The sequence below is a fragment of the Triticum urartu genome, chromosome 1A, assembly GCF_056163025.1.
Source record: "Triticum urartu cultivar PI428250 chromosome 1A, HENAU_Tu73, whole genome shotgun sequence".
Lineage (NCBI taxonomy): Eukaryota > Viridiplantae > Streptophyta > Magnoliopsida > Poales > Poaceae > Triticum > Triticum urartu.
In genome coordinates this window covers 231,931,951-231,939,267 of record NC_141873.1, presented here as the reverse complement: position 1 = coordinate 231,939,267, position 7,317 = coordinate 231,931,951, and positions in this window count along the sequence as shown.

Sequence of the window (7,317 nt, the reverse complement as noted above, 5' to 3'; positions counted from 1 at the left end):
CGTGCTCCCAAAACTCGCGCTTTGCTATCCCGAAATTACAACGCGCACGAAAACTCCCTCCAGCTGCCAAATCCTGACACGTGAAATCCCCCTTCTAACCCTGAGCCGCCACTAGTTCAAATCGGTGGGGGGTACTTTTGTAACACACCCTACATTTTGGACAAGCGCGTCCCTAAGTCATGGTTCCCCCTCCCATCGCCTCCTTTTCGCCATTAAAAATCCCACGCCACCATAACCTCTCTGCTCTAGCCGCGAAACCCCACCCTCCTTCGTCCGGCACCTCACCACTGCCCAGTCGGAGCCTCTTGCCCGACGACGTCTTCCACCGCAACATCTTGATGTCCCTCATCCACCTCCCCGGATGAGGATCCGTTGTCCATCTCGTCGTCCCGCCGGTTCAGCCTCCCCGTCCTCCACCTCCAAGGAGCTTCTCCACTGATCGCCTCGTCTCTCGTGACTGCTCCATCCCCACAGCGCCGCCTTAACCCGCTCCACCGAAACCGCATCGTCCTCACAGACTCCTCTGGCGAAGTTGAGGCCTACTCGGCACCACCGAAGAGGTTGTACAATCATCGCATCGCACATTCTCCTTAACTCAACCTCCCGACACTAACGGTGCTCCATCCCGCACCCCATGGCGCGGCTACCTCGAAGCCGGCACCGTGGGCGACATCTCCACGACGGCTCTCCCCCTAGTGCGACGCCCCTTCGGTGGCGGCGTCCATACCAGCCGGATCTACTTCTGCTGCTCCGGCTCTCGCTTGCTCGCGCTGCTACTGCACCAGCTTTCGCTCGCTCCCTCGTGTTGCTGCTGCTGCTGCTCTGGCGCTCGCTCGCTTGCTTGCGCTGCTACTGCTGCTCCGGCTCTCGCTCGCTCGTGCTGCTGCTCTGTCCTCCCCCTCGCTCATGCTGCTGCTCTGCTCTTCCCCTCGCTCATGCTACTACTCTGCTCTTGCTCTCGCTTGCGCTGCTGATGCTGGTACATGGGCTGCTGCAGCTACACGAGTTGCTGCTCTGGCACAAGTTGCTGCTCCTCCAGGCCCTGCTGCTCTAGCTGCTATCTGCTATTGTGTTCCCCGTCGATCGCCTGCTGATTTAGATCACTGTTTCTCTACTACTAGTGCTTGAGCGGCCTAAACTACATGTGAAGTGCCTCTCTGCTACCAGTGCGTTGAGCTTCGACAGTAACATTCAGATTCCACAGTAAATTTTAGTTTCGACAGTTAAGTTTAGAGTCAATAGTTTTTACCTCATCTGTTGTAATCAGGTGTTTTTTGGTGATATAAATTTTACATCTATCACTTTTTGGTAATGTACTTTACATCATCTATTGGAGATACTATTAGAATCCCAATTGAGATTAACGATGTCTATCTTGTACTGCTTCAGCCTCGACGTCTTACGGCTCGCCGGAGCTGCTCCAACGACGGAACCATCCATCAAAACAGAGCACTACCCTGGACGTTGTCTATAGATTCCTGAGATCTTCCTCCACACCCCCGATAGCCACCCCTGCCTCAACTTCTTTAGTGACCAACCCAATGATGCTGAGGTCGACACGGCTACGGCAAAGAGATTGTACACTTGTCGCATCACTTACTACTCTACATTCATGTCGATCCATTAGGGCTATTTTGGTTCCAAGGAAAAACTTAAGGAAAAACATAGCAATAGGAAATTTTCCTATGGCACTTTAATATGCAATTATTCATGCATTTTGTTGAAAGGAATGGAGCAAAACATCCACTTGGACCTACTTTTCAAAATCCTATGCATGAAATCAAGACCAAGTGCATTAGTGGCAGAATAACATTCTAACTGTACATGCTTTCATACGGTTTCACTTTAATTTGTCCATGTTTCTTTCCATTCCTCTTCTCTTCCAATTCCTGTGAACCAAACACCCAAGTTGACAAAAATCCTGTGTTTACAAATGCTCTGTTTCCCACGTGCATTCCTATCCTATTCCAATGTTTTTCCTATCCCTGCATTTCTAGAATCCTGCAAGCCAAAGGATCCCTTACAGAATTACTTCAGTTACAGGTACGTGTCAAAGAAAACTTTGTGTGGTTTGTCCTGCTCCTGCCGCGAGGTCGTCCACCTCACCTGAGCTGCTCCATCGACAGAAGAATCCACCAAACCAGACGCCATGACTCCTGACCGTCTTTCGCCGCCTCAGATCTCCTTCCCTGCCATCGGCAGCCAACACAACTGCATCACCATCATCGACTAAGAAGATGAACCTGAGGAGTACACGGGTCCACAAGAGAGGTCACACTCTTTTGTTTCTGCTTATGTTATGCATTGCTTAATATTACCTAATACTTTATCATCCTGTTCACCTCTTAGACTCCAAGTCAGGTCCAAATTAATGTTCAAACTTGAGTTTTAAAATTACTTGTGAGGCACGTATCGAGGCAGCTATGAATAGTATCTCTATCTATTATCTGGTTCACCTAGGCTATTCCTATGTTGTTCATCTTGGGTGGGAAACAAATAGTAAAGCAATCAGCATCTGTCTTTTTATTAATTTAAGGCTATCATCAGCCTACTATCATTATTTTTGGATTAATCCACTGGTTCTTACCATTACTCTAGATTTCTGCGTGCTCTCCTTACATAATCTCACTATATTTTTTCGTATGCATGTAAGATATTGTACACAGTCATGCTGAACATGTAGAGAAAAAGAGAAGAGTTTTGCGCGGCAATACAATGTCATGCAGACATTGCTCCATCGTGGGTTCAATGGAAAACCCTCCCGCTCCCTCTCCAGATTGTAATCCAGAGGAAGATATCTGTTCTGTGGCGGGTTCAGACGCAGCTGACCACTCCTACTTACCCCCAAGGTGTTCGCTCTAACTTGGCATGATGATGTTGGTCATATCATGCATATGTTGCCTTGCAGTACCTACTTTCATCATCATATATGTCATCTGCTTAGTTTAGACATGTTATGTAATGCCACCTGTTTGATTTCTATATCACATATGAGAATTATGCAGTCTCATCTCTTTTAGCCAACCATAATATAAGTGAAATATGCAATGCCATCCTGTTTAACAAGGCATCATATATTTGAATGATATCTTGCCCATCCTTTTCTTCATTACATTTCCATTTGTTGACAATGTTTGTACATTAAACTACTCTTCCCGTGAATCAGCCATTTGAGTGGGTGATGGCAAAATCTGGAGTGAAAACAAGGTCTTCAGAGCAGATAGTGCTACCTGTCAAAGCAAATCCCTTGTTGGGTCTCGATTGCTCCTCAGACATGGACTCAGAGACACCAGTCCTATCCCCCACCGTGGTGTATGCTCTAACTTGGAACAGTTATACTGCTCATATCATGCATATGGTGTCTTGCATTGCACAGTTTAGACATCATATACACAATATTCAACACCATGTCCTTAGTTCATACATCATATATGCAAATGCCCTCTACTTAGCATATAAATCACATATGTGAATTAAATCATGCAATCCTGATTACTTAGATAACATGTATGTGAATTATGTCGTGCGAACCTGTTTACTAAAGACATCCTATAATTATCTCATGCCATCCTGTTTAGTTAATCATCATATCTTTGAATTATGTCATGCTATGCTATCCAGTTTCGATAAACATCATATATGTGAAATTAATCCTTTTTAGTTAAACAATATACATGTAAACTATTTCATGCCCTCTTTTTCCACACTATCTATTACATCTCTCTCATACAATGTCTGTACATTCAACTATGTTTCCTGTTTATCAACCAGTTGAATTGGAGCGAGTGATGTCAGTTTCTAGCGGAGTAAAAACATAGTCCTCAAATAAAATAGTGCTACCTCTTGGTGGCGATAGGACCATAGCTGTACATGCACGAGAACCAGCCCTACCACACATAACCCAGACTCTCGCAGATTGTACCCCTACTGCGATGGACAGAGAACAACTTCACCCAATCTAACCCCAATCCCAGTAGATAGTAACCCAGTTCCTGTTGAGACAGCACCATCTCCACCACAGAGCTCCCAAACAAGACCAGTTAGTAAGGTAGCTCCAGTGCCCAAAGCGCCAGTACTACCACAGCGGACCCCAACTCCACCAGTTAGTACACCTATTCATGTGGAGGAAGGACAACCAGCCATTCATGTTTAGAATGTACCATATTTGATGTTGTTAGATCCTATGTTCATATCTTCCCATCATGGAAATATTATGCTGAAGATGAAGGAAAATGCCAGTTGCAGGTGTTTGTCCAGGAGTTATATGCAAGTAATGTTATTCATGGCAATTACTTTGCTTTGTCCCATACATTCTACCTCCATGATGGTTATAATACAACAAATTTTCCCATTTTCTCTATGGAGAAGGACCGATTTGGGAACTCAGGATGAGGTAACCTGTGCTAATACCTCTACTACCTTCAAGAATGCTTGGTGGCAGTATCGGAATTACCTGAAGAAAACGTACTTCACTGGCAAAGAAACTCATTAAATACCCTTACGTTCTCCCGAGACACATTTACTGGACGATGACTGGGAACGCCTTGTACTGTACTGGTCCCGAACCAAGAATGTGGTAAGGTCTATGAGCTCATTTTTTTATTTTTAAGTACTGTATGCTTGTGTCTTACTGTACTCTGTTCATGTAGAACAAGTTATTAAACCTGAAGAATAACTGTTCTCATTTAAGATTCCATTGCTATCGTGGATACTGCTTTGCTCTTGTATCACTATATTTACCCATACAAACTTATTTTTAAATTGAAGGATCCAATCGAAACTCCAATGGCACAACAGGTATGTTTGCACATGTTTCTTTAATAGGTTTGCTCTTATAAATAGCTCTGTTGATTTCAATTTCAATTGTGTATATAGTTGACTTCTCATATCATGCACATTACTAGCATCACAACATAGCTAATAGTGTTGTTGTACATGTACAACCATGCTACCCATCTAAAATCTTGTTGTGCCATGTAGTTTCCCACGCTTTGTATTCTTTCAGTGCAGCTTTGTCTTGAACTGATATGATTTGAACCATGTCTCTATTTTGATTTGGCAAGACAATGCAGTGACCATAGGACATAGATATATGTTTGTTTGATGCTTTCATTATGTACTACTTGGCAATAGAAGACTTGGTAGTTTAATCTTGTCCACCTTACTAGTGAACTGTTTCACCGAAATGAGTTTCATATACTAGTACATGCTAAACCTGTTATGTGTCTGCTTGTTTCTTCTTTTAGAATGCCGACAGAATATTGGCAAAGAGTGCCTTATTAAGCAATGGTAAAGAAAGTAATAGAGATAATGTTCAGGATAGTGAGACATCCTTGTTGGTCTCCAAAAAAGCTAATAAAACATCTAAGGAAAACTATCTTAAAGACGGTGAGACAACCCCAAAGTCCTGTCTTGGTGTAGTGCTCGAGTTACTGGCCACTACTGCTGGCACAAGCTATTCAAACTCACTGTCTGAATCTGTTTGGTTTCTTGCGTGTCAACTACAAGCTGAAAGATATCGATCAGCTGTGCTGCGACAAGAAGCTGAAGGACTACGGAAGTCCCTGGAGCATTCGGATGCATACTTTCCGGCGCAACAGCAAGTGTTGGAGGATTTTAGCGCCAAACAGGAGAAAGCTAATAAGCTTGCTAACCTTATTGCCATGGTAGATACCCAGGATAACCTTTCTTGAGCTCTTCTGAAGTTGTTTCAATTATGGACTTGTTTTGCTGCTGCCTTTATTTGCACTGGTGGCAAATTTAGACGACCAGTGTATGTAATATGCTGCTTTGTTCCCTATATTTGCACTAATGGCGAACTTTGATGCCTAGTGGATATAATATGTGTAATAGCCGTAATATCCTAGCGTTAGTTGCTTGCTTATTTATTTCCTTATTGTCTTGTTTAGGTGCTTTCTTGTAGTCACTTTCTTTTTCCGTGTTTTTCTAGTGGCCACAATAACCTATTTTATAACTAGGCCACAATAACTATGGCCACACATGGACTGTTGTAACCATGGTCCTGCTACCTGTTGTAGTGACCACGACCCTCCTACGAGCCGTAGGATCCATGGGCCTTCTACAGGCCATAGGATCCATGGGCCTTCTACGAGTCATCTAATCTATGGGCCTTCTATAGGCCGTATAATCATTTTGCCAAACATGGGCCATACTATTCGTGGACCAATAATGGTCCGCAAAATGGGCTGTAGATGGGCTAGAGAGGAAATCGTCTATTTTATGGCCCGACTATAACAAGCCGTTAATAGGCCATATTTGATGACGCAATGAAAACAGCCCAACGGGTTAACAGGCCACAAACGGGCCAACTGTAACCATGGGCTGAATTTGGCCCACAAGCGGAACAAGCCAGTAACAGACCTTAAGTAACCGAATTTTGGAAATGACCCCAAGAATAAATGGGCCCTTAGAAGGCCGAAAGTTAACACGGGCTGGAAACGGACGACGGAATAATGGGCCGTTAATCACTGATGCATGTCAGTGCTATACAAACGGTTTTTAACCCCTTTCCGCGACGGCATTTGGAACCGTTGCCTAGTGAGTGACGGCAATAGGGGGGTCCTTCCCACACGACCATGAAACCGTCAGGGATATGCCCGCCTGGCACACACACTTGGCAAAATTAGTTCGTGTGCGACTGGCGAGCGCTCAAATACGAAAATACGTATAGTAGAGCTAAAAAATACAATTATACAGGAAAAATTGTTTCCGGTCACAAGTACATCCCACACAGTCAATCCCCGCTAAACGTTTCCATTCATATGTACATCCCACACAGTCGCTCCAAGGAAAACGTTTCCGTTAACAGGTACATCACACATAATTTTCCCCGTTAAATTATTTGTGATAGTGTTGCCATTGCACATGATATTTACAATTTTACCATTTGCGTTATTGAGTGCATCACACACGGTGCGTAGAAGAAACTGTGTGAAAAAGGCTGTCCATCACACACAGTTCTTATGTGGTAATGTTTGCGCAAGGTGGCCTAATGCAAACAGTTTTCAAGAGGATGTCGTGTGTGCAGTGGAGATCGATCGCACATGTAGTGAATCCTAGAAACGTTTCTGATCTCCACGTCTATCGCAGACGTTTCGCTTGCGCAATCCGTGTGCAGTGTAATCCCTAATTAATCCCTAATTTAAAAATCACATGTTTTGAATTTGAAAGTAGGCAATCACTTATTTCATATCCAACCATGTTTATTAAAAATATAGGTTCAACCACCAATGCACAGGTACAGATACTGAAGAACTACAGAAGCACCAAGTAAAAATTGATGAACCACATTTGTAC